Source organism: Pongo pygmaeus, chromosome 9, assembly GCF_028885625.2.
Source record: "Pongo pygmaeus isolate AG05252 chromosome 9, NHGRI_mPonPyg2-v2.0_pri, whole genome shotgun sequence".
NCBI classification, from domain to species: Eukaryota; Metazoa; Chordata; class Mammalia; order Primates; family Hominidae; genus Pongo; species Pongo pygmaeus.
The window spans coordinates 77,220,065-77,235,145 of record NC_072382.2 but is presented as its reverse complement, the minus strand read 5'-3'; the positions used below and the strand labels follow the sequence as shown (position 1 = coordinate 77,235,145).

The window sequence follows — 15,081 nt, the reverse complement described above, 5'->3', positions numbered from 1 at the left end:
ATATAGACTGCACTATCTATTACATTCCTGATGCAAGGTCATTACTGGGTTTGTTTGTTTTTTGAGAGGGGAGTCTCACTCTGTCACCCAGGCTGGAATGCAGTGGTGCAATCATGGGTCACTGCAGCCTCCACTTCCTGAGCTCAAGTGATCCTCCTACCTCTGCCTCCTGAGTAGCTGGAACTATAAGGCATGCACTACCATGCCCAAATAACTTTTTTTTTTTTTGCATTTTTTTGTAGAGATGGGGGTTTCATCATGTCGTCCAGGCTGGTCCTGAACTCCTGGACTCAAATGGTCTGCCTACCTCAGCCTCCCAAAGTGCTGAGATTACAGGCATGAGCCACCGCACTAGGCTGATAATTTCTGTTTTGATGAGGCCCAAATTCTTTGTCTACAATTTGGTACATCTGATGCCTGAATGAATATTCCACAGACTGGCTTCAATCTCTATACATTTCAAACCTTGTTTCTCCTCCACTGTCCACAGACTTCCAGCCCCGGTCACAGCTATGACGCCAAATGAGTCGGCACGGTGGGCAGGCAGTACGGGTATTCATTCTGAAAGCCGTTCCTATACCAGAACGTCTAGTAATAACTCTACCCGTAAGTGACCGCGAACCATATAAATATGCACCACTAACCCCAAATTACTGTAAATGTATCCTCAGCTCAGCTTCCCTTCAGCTAAATCCCCCAGATGCCTCAGCCACTCAACACCCCTTGACAGGAAAGGAAGGAGGGGAAGTAAAAGTGAAAAGAAACAGCGGTATCAACTCTTTGCGGCTAGAATACCTTGCTTTGTGCAAAGTTTTACAGAAACATGCAACCATGGGAACGCATTGCTAGGATATCTATCTTCCAGCAAAGGGACAGCTGTAAGCAAGGGGCACTGAAGTATAGACTTTATTAGCTTCTGGGTATGTCTGCCTTGGTGCCTGGCCCTGTTCTAATCAGTGGATGAGCATTGTCTCAGGGAATCTCCGTAACTACTCTGTGATGTGGGATTTTTTTTTTTTTTTTTTTTTTTTTAAACAATGCAGAAACGGAGGTCCAAAGAGGTAGAGAGAAGCCAAAAGTCATGTGATTGATAGGGACAGGTTTGAAGTCAGAACCACGTGACTCCCAAGGCTACACTGGTAACTTTGTTTCCCAGAAACTGATGGAACTGTTGCCAAGAGATGGATGCAAGAATGGGTGGATGGATGGATGAATGCCTGCCTCGTCCTCTAGTTTACTGGGTACTCAGCTGCTAGCTGTTTTCAGACAGGGAACTCCCCAAAGGCAAGACAGAGTCTGATTCTTCCCTTGCACAGGGCAGGACAGAGAAGAGGAACTCAGAAAAGGGTCAGGCTCGGGGGCTGAGAGATGAGGTGCCCCAGGACCTGCCCACAGGGCCCAGCAATAGTGTAGGGAAAGAAGACCTACACCAGGCAGAGGTGACAAGTCACAGAGCAATGTCTACTGGGTACCACTGCAGGGTTCCGCTTAGAGGCAGCATGCAGAAAAAGCCCAAGTCCTTCTCCCCCAGGCCATAATGCAGCATAAGGCAAGAGGCTGGACAGGCCAACCTCTCAGGGCCCCGAGCCCTGCAACTCATCCTTGTCTACTCCTCTGCCTCAAGGCATTCCCAAGCTTCCCTTTGGAGTTTTCCAAGGTGTCAAGGGAATGAGATGCCCACCCGGGTGGTCCATTCCAAGGTTCAACAGCCGTAACGGACAATGCCTGGGAGCTGCAAACCGAGCTCAGTTCCGCTTGAGGCATTTTATGGGCCCAGCCTGGGTAAACACGGGCTCCATTAATGCACCCAGGGTTTCACCTCTGCTGCTGTCAGTCTCGCCTCCCAGAGCCACAGGCGCTCGAGCGTGAGGCAGAGGCAGCTCAGAGAAGACAAGTGAGGGTGAGAGGCCCGCATGGCAGGGACCCTCAGACACTTCCCAGACTCCGCAGACCCCGTCACAGATTTGGGACTGAGGCTTGGGGACTGGAGGGAGCAGGGAGCCCCTGAGGCAGAGGCAGAACTGGAGCATCAGGATATAACACCACCCCCCCAGGTCCCATGCCTCTCCTGTAGATGGAGACTGTGCTTTCTAAGCCAGCAGGTGAGACGTGGTCTGGCCATAGCTGGCTTCTTATGGGAGCAACTGGACAGAAACCGAAATCAGAACCGTCCTGAAAACTCCAGGGCTCCGCTCACTGTGCTCATTTATCACTGATTCTCCCGCACACTCCACGCACCTTTCCTGGTGCCAGCTCCTCTGCAGGCCCTGGGCCGGGGCTGGGGAGCCCAAGATGAGTCAGACCTGGCCTTTGTCCAGGATGAAGTCACAGTCTGGTGGGGAGACAGGTGTGGACACAGGCAATGACAATGACAAAGCGATGTGCTCAGAGCTGGGACAAAGAGGAGCCCCAGGGAGGGGCCCCTAACATAGACCGAGGTCAGGAGGGTGGGGCTGTGCCCTGGGGGAGGCAAAGGCCTGACCTGCATTCTGAAGATGAGTTCATCAGGGTGCCCAGCTATGGAAGGCACCTAAAGCAGGGAAAACAGCACCTGCAGAGTGACAGTCCTCTAGAGGGAACGGTATGGCTGGGAAGAGGGCCTGGCACACAGCGAGCACTCAGCAAACATCTTTTGAATGAATGCATGCGTGAGAAGTTTGGTGTAGTTAGAGTGTGAGACTGGAAAACACTGGAAGGGGCTGGAAATGGAGAGTCTTAATAATCATACTAAGGAGTTCAGTGAGTCCTAGGCCAGAGGGGAGCAGGGGAAGGGGAGGGACATGGCCCGATTTGCCTTTGACGAAGACATCTCAGGAGGCGGGAGTTGAACACACATCAGGAGTAGAGTTGTCAGGTCAAACATAGGACCCTCAGTCAAATGTGAATTTCAGATAAACAGTGAATAATTTTTTTGGCATTAGTGTACTTTTATTGCTAAGCCTGGCGACTATAATTTGGAGCGGGAGTGGGAGGTATGGGGAGATGGGCACATGAGAGGAAGGCCAGGGCAGCCATCCAGGGGGAGGCGGTGCTGGCCTGCACGGGGCAAGGGCATGGGACGACAGGAGGGGGCAGCAGACAGCATTGGTATTTGTTTGCTTTTTTTTTTCATGAAAACTTGTTTTTGAAATATAACATGCATACAGGAAAGTGCACCAATCATAAAAATATTCCTCAATAAATTATCAAAAGTGAACACATCCGGGTAACTACCAGGTGAGTCCACAAACAGGACGATGTTCTTGTGCCCTTCCTGCCCTGGGTTGGGACTCCTCAGTTCCACCTGTGCTGTTCATGCCTGGCCTCTTTTGTTCAGTGTTGTATCTGTGAGAGTCCTCCATGGGGCTGCGTGTAGTGGCAGTGGCTGGCCACTCTCATTGCTGTATTGCATTCTGTTGTGTGAAGGGATCATAATCGATTTTCCCTTTCTACTGTTGGTGGGCATTTGGGTAGTGTCTGGGTTGGGGCTTTAGGAACAGTGCTGCTATGAACATGCCAGAACCTGTCTATGGGGGTGCATTTGTACACAAGTGTGCAGGATACAATCAGTGATGTGCCGGAGCCGGCTTGCAAGAGTCCATGACATGTGACGGGGCACGGTGGCTCAAGCCTGTAATCCCAGCACTTTGGGAGGCCAAGGCAGGCAGATCACTTTGAGGTCAGGAGTTCGAGACCAGCCTGGCCAACATGGTGAAACCCTGTCTCTACTAAAGATACAAAAATTCGCTGGGTGTGGTGGCAGGCGCATATAATCCCAGCTACTCTGGAGGCTGAGGCAGAAGAATTGACTGAACCTGGGAGGCGGAGGTTGTAGTGAGCCGAAATTGCACCACTGCACTCCAGCCTGGGTGATAGAGGGAGACCCCGTCTCAAAAAAAGAGTCCATTACATGCATCTCTTCCCAACTCTGCGTTCTGGGACATCACGTTGGTAGTTTCAAATAGGCCACAGTGGGATTATTGACACATAGAAATTGGCAAATGCTACAAATCAGGACTTTTCCTTTCTTTCTTCCTTTTTTTTTTTTTTTTTTTTTATGAATTCTCACTCTGTTGCCCAGGCTGGAGTGCAATGGTGCTATCTTGGCTCACTGCAACCTCCACCTTGCATGTTTAAATGATCCTTCAGGAGAATGGCATAAACCCGGGAGGCGGAGCTTGCAGTGAGCTGAGATCACGCCACTGCACTCCAGCCTGGGCAACAGAGCAAGACTCTGTCTCAAAAAAAAAAAAAAGATGATTCTCCTGCCTCAGCCTCCTGAGTAGCTGGGACTACAGGCGCCCACCACCATGACTGGCTAATTTTTGTATTTTTAGTGGAGACAGGGTTTCACCATGTTGGCCAGGCTGGTCTCGAACTCCTGGCCTCAGGTGATCCACCTGCCTCGGCCTCCCAAAGTGCTGGGATTACAGGCGTAAGCCACCTCACCTGGCTTTTTTTTTTTTTTTTTGAGAGCTGGTTGTTAAACATTTACCAGCACACCACTGGATAAGTCCCTAAGAGTAGATTGCTGGTTCATAGCAGATGTTCAGCTTTAAGTGTGACACAGTGTTCCAAAGTATTTGTACTCAGTTATACTCCCCCAGCAATGTGTGAGCTCCAGGTGCTTCACATCGTCACCGTGGAGAGGTTTTCTTGAGGTGTAGACAAGTTCACTGTGGGGAGGGAGGGGAAGGCGGGTCATTCAGGGGATGCCCACCATCTGGCTGGGCTTCTGGAAGTGCCATTTCTGAGAGAACCCAGGGAGAGCAGGTTTGAGGATGGATGGGCATGGGGAGTCTTCAGGGCCTGGGGACATCCGGGGTTATCAGCTGTGTGTGTGCGTCGCACATCTGTTCACCGGCTGCCCCTTCATCCCTGCCCCAGGCTTCACCCCTGTGCCTCCCCTGGCCCCATCCTCTCTATAGCCTCCCCCTCCTGCCTCCTCTACCCCTTTGTCTAGGGTTGTGAGGGCACCTGCAGTGAACCTGGCTTTGATGGTCCCTTCCACCCCAGGCACTGCCATGATTCAGTGTGGGACCTGAGACAGGTCATGCTCCGCTCTGGACCCAGTGAACTTCTGTACACTGGGATCCTGGGCAGAGGTTGTAGGGGGCAGACCTCCAGGTCCTCGTCTCCAGGGGCTGCAGGCTCCTGTTCTCCTCCACATCATGGTTTGTGAAGCTCTTCACCCCTTCCAGAGTGAACTGCTCACTGAGCCCCAAGCATTTGTGGCCTTGCCACCTGCTTTTTATCTAAGATTTGTTGAGGGCTTTGCAGTGAGAAACACCTTACTTCCTCTGCTCCTCCCGTAGCCCTGTTCTCTCTGCACCTGGGGCCGAGGTCCAGGCATTTGCTGGGGCCAAATGGCCTTGGGAGTGGCTGAGCCAGGATGCAAACCTGGATCTGGGATGACATTGTCCAGGCTGGCAGAGCCATAGGCAATGCTAGGGCATGCTGACTTGGCTTCCCTGTGGCCAGCTGAGGTCCTGGCACAGAGGAGATGTCGCTGGAGGTCTGTGGAATCAAAGAACACCCTGCTCCTGCCCCGCTCCTTTGTGCAGGGCTGGACAGACAGGAGGCCTTGGAGGGAGCCTGTGGATGGGCTGACTGTGTGGTCGGGGAGGCGGGGGCACAGCTCTGACCAGCTGGGTCGTGGGGGGTGGTGCATAGACGACTCTGAGACCATGGCCCATTTCACCGGAGCAGTTCTCTGCGAAGCCAGGAAGTGGTTTTTATTTTCAGAAGGAAATGAGCAGGGCTTGCTCGTGGGGAGCTCTAGACAGCTCTGGGAAAGGGCTCCAAGGGAAACAGGCCCCGGAGGGGAGGCCAGCGCCAGCCCCTCCCTGTGAGGCGGGCAGGTGTTGACCAGCAGGGCTGACAAACGAGCTGACCGTGTCCCTTCCCTGACATTGTTGAGAGATGCCTCCCTCCAGAGGGGGTTTCTCTGGCGCTGAGACTCCAGGAGGTGCACGTGGGCCAAGCAGGAAGGGGAAAGGGGCCTAGACTCCTTTCACCACCTCAGGGACCCCACAAATCAGGACTGGCAATGGGAGGACTAGGTCTGCTCTCCTGCCCAGGAGGTGGAGCAGGAGGTACCAGAGGAGGAGGAGAACTGGCTGGGGCTGTTTGGAGATCGGAGTATCCCTTCGATTCTGCTATTCATCCATCCTTCCTTCCACCTTCCACCCTGTTCCACACCAACCCCAACTGAAGTCCCCGTGTTGGGAGTGCAGACAGAGATGGAGATGGAGCAGGCTCAGGCTCTGACTCCAAGGGGCTCCAGACCTGGTGTGTGCATAGGGGGTTGGGTGGGAGGCTGACTAGTAGGGAGCTAATGACACAGGGTGCCCTGAGGCTGGTGACCAGCCCTGCCTGAGGGGCAGCAACAGCTTCAGAAGAGGATAAGGTGTGAGTTAGCTCTTGATAGGTGCAGGAGGCCATCAGGGGAGCAGGTGGGGAAGTGACCCTTCGGGGCACTGTGGGTGGAACCCTGCTGGGTTCTCAGGCCCCAGAGAACTCTAAGGAGAAGGTGAGGGGCAGGAGGGGGTTGCAGGCCTGGGCTGGCAGGAGAGCAAATCCGTGTTCTGGTTCTGCCTTAGTCCCTGATGGTTCTCCGTGTTGGCCCCGCCAGGAGCAGCCTCCACCCTACCCCAGGAGGTGGAGAGGAGCTCTGAAGACAGCCCTGGGCAAGGGCTTAGGCCCGAGGCAGGCACGGCTCCCCGCTTGCCTTGCTCTGGGATCTGAGCGGTGCTGCTTTCTGCTGCCTCGACCTCATGGGACTCACAGCCTGGTGGGAGACGGTCATAGCCTCACAGATGGCCACCATGGAGATGGCTCTGCAGGGAGGGGTGGAAGACAGCAAATTTGTCAGAGGAGGGAGGGCATGCCAAGCAGAGGAAAGAGCTCGTGGATGCTGAAGCAAGAAGGAGCAGGTTCAAGGCCAGTGTGGCTGGAGCGCAGGAGCCCGGAGAGAGGATGGGAGGTGAGGCAGCCATTCTGTGTAGGGTCAGAAACCCTTGAAAAAGAGAAGCAGAGATGACCGAGTGTGCAGTTTTCTGTGCCAGGGCCTGGGCTGTGCAGCAGGGTGATGGGCAAGCATGCCCTGGCCTTGCTCTAAGCCTGGAGAAAAGATTTTTTTTTTTTTGAGACAGTTTCATTCTTGTTGCCCAGGCTGGAGTGCAATGGCCCAATCTCAGCTCACTGCAACCTCCGCCTCCTGGGTTCAAGTGATTCTCCAGCCTCAGCCTCCCTAGTAGCTGGGATTACAGTCATGTGCTACCACGCCTGGTTAATTTTGTATTTTTAGTAGAGACGGGGTCTCACCATGTAGGCCAGGCTGGTCTTGTACTCCTGACCTCAGGTGATCTGCTCGCCTCAGCCTCACAAAGTGCTGGGATTATAGGAATGAGCCACTGCGCCTGGCTGAAGAAAAGAAATTTTAAATAATTCACCATGGCTCCAGGATGACAGCGAGACCAGTAAGGAGACTTTTGAAATCCAGATGAGCGGTGGGGGGACTTGGTGCTGAAAGTTGTTCCCAGATGTCCAGCTTGATGCCCAGGGGACCGTGGGTATGAGATGGGAGACTTTGGGAGGCAACTATAGAGAGGGGTGCCAGAATTGATGAGCTGGTCTTGGAAGCTAGATGAGCCTGTGAGATGTCAGGTGGCCCCTGTGGCTCTGGAAAGAGAGGCTTGAGATATACAGGGAGGTAGAGATAAAGATTGCCCAGGAGAAACGGCCAGAGAGTGTAGAAGGGCTCGGTGCAGAGCCTGAGTAACTCCTGAAAATTTGCCTCCTTATTACCTCTTTGCTCCTGCGCAGGCCAGGGCCCCTGCGCCTCCCTGGGCTCTGGGCCTCCAGTCTCACCCGTTCCAAGCCATCCTTGCCAGCAGCCAGGAGGGCCCTGCTGCAATGCCAACTAATTGCACCTCTCCAGCAGCACCCCTGTGCCTAAGCCTGGCTCTATCTAGCATCTTCTATAATCCAGTGCCCTTCTCCCAGCCCTTCCACCCTGTGCTGCCTCCTAGTGAAGGGTTAGATGTGTCATTCTGCAGCCCTTCTGGTGGCTTCAGCCTTTGGGGCTTCGTGTGTGTTTTCCTACTGTGAGGCAGGAACCCCCACTCCCTTGTCCATCTGATGAATCCTACTCATCTTTCAAGATTCAGCTCAGTGCCACCTCCTCTGAGAAGCCTTCCTTGGTTAGCCCATTTCCCCACAGAGTTAGGTCCCCTTCCCTGGATACCCCAGCCTCCTATATGCTCAGATCACAGTGTTTCAGAGGGTGTCAACTTCTGCCATCCCCAACAGCCTGGGAACCACCTGAGGGCAGCTCACAGGCCAGGCAGGCACAGGGCAGGAGCTCAGGAGGGGAGCTGAATTGTAAGGCAAATTAAGTCTCTGTCCAGCAGGAACCTGGCCAAGGAGATGTGCCGGAGGGGTTTCCTGTCCCAGGGAGTGTGGTGGGCGTACAGTGCTAGGCACCCGCTAGGCTCCACAGAGAGAATGAGGAGGTGGGAAGATTGGAGGTAGGAGACATTAGCGTGGCTGGGGCCCAGCAGATCCCTAGGGAAGACGGATGCCCTTCCCATTTGCCATGCGTGTGCAGGTGAGGATTGGACAAGCTGAGAGAAGCTTCCTAGGCAGGGGGCAGCATGAGGAAAGGCAAGATGGCAGCACCACATGGAGAGCCAGTGTCGGGGCAGAGAATGGCAGGAAGTGACACTGGGGAGGGGGCTTTTGAAAGGCCCCTTAGAAACAGCTGTTCCCCTCGAGCCTCACCTCGGCCGGGCCCTGAACTTGGTGGTGTCTTAGTCCATTCAGGCTGATACCCCAGATCCCCATAGACTGGGTGACTTAGACGAGCTAGCACTTCTGGAGGCTCGAAGTCTGAGCTCCAGGTGCCGGCAGGTCGGTGTTTGGTGAGGGCCTGCCTCCTGGTTTGCAGATGGCTGTGTTCTCCTTGTATCCTCACATGGTGGAGAGCAGAGCGAGATGAAGCAAGCTCCCTGGAGTCTCTTCTTATAAGGGCACTAACCCATCACAAGGGCTCTGTCCTGCTGACCTAATTACCTCCGAGTGGCCCCATAATAACATTGCACTGTGGGTTAAGGCTTCAACATAGGAATTTGGAGGACACACATGCAGTCCATCACGGTGGGGACCTGCGGGACTCATCTAAAGCCCACAGCCTCTGTGAGATAGGTACTGGTGTCCTCTCCACTGGACGGATACAAACCAAGGCATGGAGAGGCCTGACCACCGGCTCAGGTCAAAGGTGGGAGCAGGGGTGTCTGACTCCAAGGCCCATGCTCATGACTGCCACATCCTACTGTCTCCACTCCACCCTGCTGTCTCGGCCCCGCCCTGCTGTCTCCACCCCGCCCTGCTGTCTCGGCCCCGCCCTGCTGTCTCCGCCCCGCCCTGCTGTCTCGGCCCCGCCCTGCTGTCTCCGCCCCGCCCTGCTGTCTCTGCCCCACTTTACAGCGGGGGATACTGAGGTCCAGGCGTGCAGTGACTTACCTGGGGGTGCCCAGCAGGTCCAAGGAAGACAAGTACAGCCAAGCTGAGCTCAACCACCCGGTCGGGCCTCGTTTAACTGCACCCTCGACCACAGGGCCCCTCCTCATTGCCGCTGGAGGAACTTCAGAGGCGGCATAGCTGGTAGAGGTGGGCGGGGCATGTGGCCTGGCACCTCTGCAAAGACAGACCCCAGCCCCAGCGGCCACTTTCAAGGAGGCTGAGGGCAGGGGTGGGGGCTGTGGAATTCACGGAATGGAATGTGAATTGTCTCCAGAGCTCCAGGCTGGGAGGGCCACAGGGTGAAGGGTTGGGAGAACAATGGGGGCCTAGGGAACTGGGGCTCCTGAGACAGACAGGGCCGGGCAGGGAGGGACAGGGCTGGGCTCAGCTGAGCAAGGCCCTGGAGTGCAGGTGGCTGAGATGAAACCACAGACCAGACAGGGAGCAGCCTCCTTTCCCCCAGATCCCAAGGGTGCCAAGCACACTCAGCACCTGCCCCCAGGAGGAGACCGATCCTGACACCCTCCTTGTGCAGGAGGCTGAGAGGGCCATGCATGCTCTCACCGCCACGAGCTCGCTGGGCTGCAGCAGCCTGTGGGATGGGCCTAGTGGTGATCATAATACCATTGCATGGATTGGGAAGCTGAGGCTCAGAGAGGCATGAATTACCCACAGCCCCTCAGAATGTCAGCGACACGTGCCCTTGATTCAGCGGGTTTATTTGAGACAGGGTTCCTCTCCCTCTCTCACGCAGGCTGGAGTGCAGTGGTGGGTGCCATCACAGCTCACTGCTGCCTCGATCTTCCAGGCTCAAGCAGTCCTCCCGCTTCAGCTTCCCAAGTAGCTGAGATCATAGGCGCACACAGCACCATGCCCGGCTAACTTTTTAAATTTTTTGCAGAGATGGGGTCCTACCATGTTGTCCAGGCTGGCCTCGAACTCCTGGGCTCAAGTGATTCTTCTTCCTTGGCTTCCCAAAGTGCTGGGATTCCAGGTGTGAGCCACCGCACCCAGCCCGGTGTTTTGTCAGCACCCTGTGGAGCTTTCCCACTGGGACCCACAGACCCTGGGGGAGGCCAATCAACTCAGGGCAAAGACGCCATCAGCTTCACAAGGGTGGGATTGGCTCCCTGGAGCAGTGTCTGAGTGCCAGGCAGCCAGGCAGGGGCTCCCACAAGCTTCCACTCCCTCTCCATCCCTCCCTCCCCTTCCCCCTTCTCCTCCCCTCCCTCCTGAGACTAAAAATTCATTGGCTTGAGAAGCGCTGGCAACTCTGCAGAGCCGTGGCCTCCATGGTAGGCCACGTGGTATGGTAAGTTCATTCTCACCTCTCACCTTCCTTTTGGGGGCAGCACCCCTGAAAGAAAAAGGGTGAGGGCTTTGGGGTCAAGTCCACTCTGCAGCTTCCTGCATTATGCTCTTGGGGACCCCAGTTCACCTCTCCTGCCTCCTTTGACAGCTGCTGTGAGGATTTCATGAGCCACCTGCAGTTATAGGAAAACCCCAGGCCCTGGAAGCAGTCCCCTCTCCCCATCCCCATTTCCTCCCGCCAGGCCCTTCTCTCCAGCCCCTCTGCATCCAGGGTAGTCAGCAGAGTCAGCGGCAGGGGCCAGGCTGAGGTCAGGGCTGAGCTGAGGCAGAGGAGGGTCTGCCCTGCCCGGGCACAGGAGTCCAGTCTCTGCCTTCAGAGTGGGTGACCCCCTGGGGGTATCTGCCAGGGTCCTGCTTAGTGTCCCTAGCAGGGGACAGTGGGGTCTCTGACACAGAGAGTGCTGCTCATCCCTGGCCCAGACCCTGTTTTAGGGTAGAGCTGACCAGCTGCTCCCTGGGAATTATGCTACACTGGGTGCTGAACACGCACGCTTACAGCCCCTGCCTCCATCTCACAGTCTATGACACTGTCTGAGGCTGTCTCCTGCTGCTATCATGGACACCATAGACTGGCTCATTTATAAAGAACAGCAATTTCTTTCTCACAGTTCATGAAAGCCCTGTCCACACCCCAAGGCTGCACCAGGCCCCACATTCTGAGGCCACTGAACACCAGACCCCTCCCTGCACCTGCCCCGGCATGGGGGACCCTGGAGCCCAGCCAGGCTCCTATCCACATGGTGGGCACCCCTTTTCTGGGCCATCCTGATGCTTCTCTCAAGGCTCTGGAGTCCTCCCCAACCCCAGCACACTCCCCAGGCCTGCCGCCCTGGTCTCTCTGCCTTCTTCCTCGGCCCTGTGCTGTGCCTCCCACACTATGAGCAGAGCTTCTTCCTCAAGCACCTGCGTCCTGTGCAGCAGCCTCCCCAGCACAGGCCTCACAGGCATTTACCGCCCTCACTGTCCCCTACACGCCCCATCCAGCCTCCACTCCCACTGCTGTGTCCCCACCGCGTCTTGGTCTTTGAGCCATACCATGGGCCACCCTGGCGCCCAAATGGGCTGGGTCTCCTCAGGCGTTCAGCGTGTTTTTCTCTCTGCCTGGAACTTTCCTCCCAAAAGCGAACATTTCCTAGGTGCCTAGATTCACCCTGAGGAGCCCTGTTTGTTTGGGGGCGATGTCTGCATCCCCTTGGAATGAGTGAGGCAGATTCGGAGGTGGGGAGCCCGGGGAAGGAAGTGGGTAGTCCAGGTGAGGGATGGGAGAAGCAGGCTGCAGGGAGACAGGGGGGTGGGGAGTGCCTGAGACACTCCCCTTCCCTGGGCCAACCCTTCCCTGGGCCTGTGTCAGCCACAGGGCCCTGCAGATGGTACCCCCCAGCCCCTGTCAGGATCACAGGGAGTCAGAAAGAAGTCCCCTAATGTAGATAGATGGGAATCCTAGCATCCAGAGAGGGCCAGGGACCTCCACAGTCACAAGGAGGCAGGGACAGGGTCTTCCCAGTCCAGCCCAGTAAAACCTCCTCTGGTGCACTGGTGCCCCTACCCCCACCCCAGGGTCCCACCTAGGGGAGGTGTGGGCATAAGTAGCTGAGACCAGCCCCCCTGCCCAGCCTTTCCCAGAAACATCCCACAGAGTCCCAGGGCAGGCAGGCTCAAGGGCACCTGGCTTCCCCAGCACCCTCGCCCACCATGGCCCCTGTACTTTCCCATCTGTGATTTCTGGCAGCAGGAAGGAGCCGGCCAGGTTAGTATTTTCCTGGTTTGCCTGACTGCTATGATGGTTCCTAAAATCACACAGTGGGGCCGCTGCCATCCTGTTTGGGAGCCAGGGGCCTCCTTATCTGAGCAGACCACAGCTCCGCTACAGCCTAGAGCCCGGCCAGGACAGCCACACAGGTGCCCTGAGGTCATGTATCAACAGCAGTGGTAGAAAGCTTAGGCAGGGGACCACTGAGGACACTCACACACATTGTCTCGCTGGACACTTCAGCCAGTGGGTCAACTGGGCAGAAACGGAGGCTCTGAAAGGGTAAGGGGCTTGCTGCCCAAGACCACTCCACAGGTCCCAAGTTTCCAGGCCCTTGTACTGTTTCTTCAACCCCCACCCCAGACAGTGAGCAGGGAGGTTCCAATGCCTTGGCCCCATTGTGGGAGACCTGGCTGTTCCTGCTCCCTGTCTCCCCTTCTTCCACGACGTGGCCAGAACCTGGCTGGGAGCAGGAGGCGGGGGTCCTCGGCGGCCCCTGGCATGGCAAGCTGTGTGAGTTCCCCTCTGAGCTCTGGACTCATGGCTACTCTGAGGACCCCTGCCCAGCAATGGCCGAATTCTCACTCCCCCCACCCAGGCCCTCATCTCTCCACAGGGCATGAGGCCACCAAGTCTCTCCCTGCTGGGAGTGGGAGACCTAAGGTAGTGGTCAGAGTCTCTCTCTGCCCACAGGACCAGTGGGCACCCCAGGAGTCTGTTCTAAGGAACCCCACTGTTCCCTGTTCTAAGGACAACAGAAGGCAGCAGGTTGTTCTGGGCCAGCCGAGTGGCCCAGGTGGCAAGCTGCAGGAAGGAATGGCTGCAGGATGAGCAGGGCCCTGCAGCCTGGCTGGCAGTCCCCAAAGTCCTCTGTCGAACGTTGGCTTTGCAACTCAGGCAGTCTCCTCAGCTCCCCAGCCTCAGTGTCCTCGTCTGGAAGGGGAGGAAGTGGTAGCACCTACTCCATGCAGTTGTCATGAGGATCCCGTGTTAGGGCCTATGAAGCACTTAGCAAGTGTCTGACACCTAGCAGATGCTTGACAAGATGCAGCTGAATATTATTCTGAATATTTTTTAACAAGTGGTGGGCAGAGCCAGCTTCACTAGGAGCAGCCCTGGAGCTGAGGGCTGGACCTGATTTAGAGGCAGGCGAGTCCCTCTCCACCGAGCGCCCACCCACAGTGTCAGCCCATCATCAACTCTGCCCTGAACATCTCAAGGGGGGTGTTACTGCTATCCCCACCTGCAGAGGTGCCCTGTGAGGCTGCACACATTCGAGGGTAGATCTGGGTCTCTATGGGGTCCCGACACTCATATGCCACACTCCACCTGGCCACTCATGTTTAACCCTGCCCTCTCCTTGCGAGGGGGTGTCTCTGAATATGTGGGCTACCCCAGGAGCTGCTGGTGCCCTGCCCTCACTCTGCTGTGGGGACCTGACCTGGCTTCTCATGCCCAGCTCTTCCTGGCTCAGCGCAGCTGCAGAGCTGTCACCTCAGCCTTTGATGACGTCTTTACTTCTTGCACCCTGTTGTTCAAGCATCCGATCTGGCCCCTGTCTTCTCCCTCAGCCTTTGAACTTGACCAGGGTTGTGGCTGGGTCACCCACTGTCTGGGCTTCCCCACAGGTGTGAAGCTTCAGGCAATTCCTTCCCCAGCCACTGCCCCCTGTTTCACCCCCTCACATGCAGACACCTGCTGAGTGGTCTTCAATGACAATACATTCCCTCGGTCAGCAAATATTTGCCGCCTGTGGTTCAGCCCACCTGCAGGCCACCCAGGATAGGAGCAGAGGGGAGAGTGGCCATGAGCCAACAGCGGCAGGCTGCAAAGGACACCATTATCATCTCTGCCTGCATCACCAGAAATGTTGGGGCCAGGACCCTACATTTCTCCAAAGCAGGACATGGAAGGAATGTTCTACTTTGGAGAACTGCCTGCTCTGGGCTCCATAGACAAACTGGAGCTTGTCCAGAGGAGGCAAAGTTGGATAGATCTTCCAATGCTTCCTGACATCTGGTTGTTGAGACTATTACATATGGACGATAGAATTTGAGATGATTTTAGGTGATTCATGAAAAACTTACAACATCATATAGAATAGTGTCATAAACCCCATGTCTGAATCATCTGACTTCAACAATCATGGTAAAACATCCAGTTGCCTCCACCTCCAGCGTGAAGTGTTCACTCATCTCAACATTTTGGTCACAGCATTGACTTCTCCTGGGACCCTTGAGCTGGTTGAAAGCAGGAGTGACGCTGGTCTATGTGGGTCCTCAGCCCACGACAGGGCCTAGTCCATTTTAGGTGGCATCAAGGTAGTTGGATTGAATCACCAAACAAAGGTGGGAAGGACCCAGCGGCCCAGCATCTTCTGAGCACCCGCTCTGGTTAGGGAGCTCTCCCACCTGTCATCCCCCTGTGAAGGAGGGACTATAAGCCCCATTTTACAG

At 55.7% G+C, this 15,081-nt stretch overlaps 1 long non-coding RNA gene across 1 annotated transcript; it reads right to left on the bottom strand.

The window, feature by feature from the left end:
* Positions 1-5,669: 5,669 nt before the first annotated feature.
* Positions 5,670-9,751, bottom strand: LOC129008082 (uncharacterized). The gene is made up of 3 exons (XR_008492469.2): positions 9,505-9,751; positions 7,306-7,404; positions 5,670-6,818 (listed from the first exon to the last, which is right to left on the bottom strand). It is a non-coding gene; the product is annotated as an uncharacterized LOC129008082 (long non-coding RNA).
* Positions 9,752-15,081: the final 5,330 nt, after the last annotated feature.